Raw genomic sequence first — 1,156 nt, 5'->3', positions numbered from 1 at the left:
GTTTTTTTTTTTCTTTAAATGTGTATGACTTTTTTTTCTAGCTATCATTTTACCAAATAAAACAACATAATGTAAATATAATTTTATACAAATGTATGGACAGCTAGAGGACCTTGCTGTAAAGGGACTGCTATAAACAGACTTTACTACACTCATTTCACAATTCATATAAATGTTCTTTTTTATGATTTTTTTACTCTTCTATATGAAAATTAAAAGTTTTGGTGTTATGAACTTTCAGTGGAGGGAGAGTAATTTCAATATTCTTTAAAGGGGTCATCGGATGCCAATTTTTCACAAGTTGATATGATTCTTTAGGGTCTTAATGAAAAGTCTGTAACATAGTTTAGTTTGGTTAAAACTTAGTTTAGTTTTAAGCTGTCAAAAACAGCTCTTTTCAGAGCAAGCCGTTTTGTAGCATTTTCCTTTAAATGCAAATGAGCTCTGCTCACCCCACCCCTCTCTCCAAGTCGTCTCTGAGGGACTGTTTACTTTAGCTGCATTCATTGTGAGACTTGCTAATTAGCACATTATTAGGAAAGGTTATTTGCAAAGATTCATTAAAAAACCTTATACTTACTTCTTCTGGAGGTGAAGCTGGATCACGAATGATTCGTGCAAACATAGATGCATTTAGGTAGATTGGGGGCACATTCCCTTTAAAAACAAACTTAATCCACTGCGTCTTCAGCGGCTCAGATGTCGGGAGTAAATGACGACTACTATGTTCATTATTACATCTAACAACAAAACACCTCAATCACATAGGAGACTCACTTGTCTACATCTGCTCTGGCGGTGAAACAATGGCGGACTGATGACAGCTCACTCAGGGTGGGTCTAAGGTAAAGGCCCCGATATACTTCAAACGAAATCGAAGAACGAACTGATATGACGTCATTTCGAACAAAATCAGGCCGAAACGAAGTTCGTTTTCAGTTCAAAACAGCTGACCAAAGCAAACTTTCTGGGGTAGTTCATTTTGGGTCCTAAACACCTTTGAGCTTCCATTGGTATGTGGCGGTTACGCAATCTGTGGGTGTGTTCTGAAACTGCACCTTCTTTGATATCAAATATATCTTTTCATTTCTCATTCATCACATATTCAACAGAAGAAAAACATCTGCTAGTCATTAGCAACATAAATCCAATAAAA

This window comes from Cyprinus carpio, chromosome B16, assembly GCF_018340385.1.
Source record: "Cyprinus carpio isolate SPL01 chromosome B16, ASM1834038v1, whole genome shotgun sequence".
NCBI classification, from domain to species: domain Eukaryota; kingdom Metazoa; phylum Chordata; class Actinopteri; order Cypriniformes; family Cyprinidae; genus Cyprinus; species Cyprinus carpio.
This window is presented reverse-complemented; position numbering follows the sequence as displayed.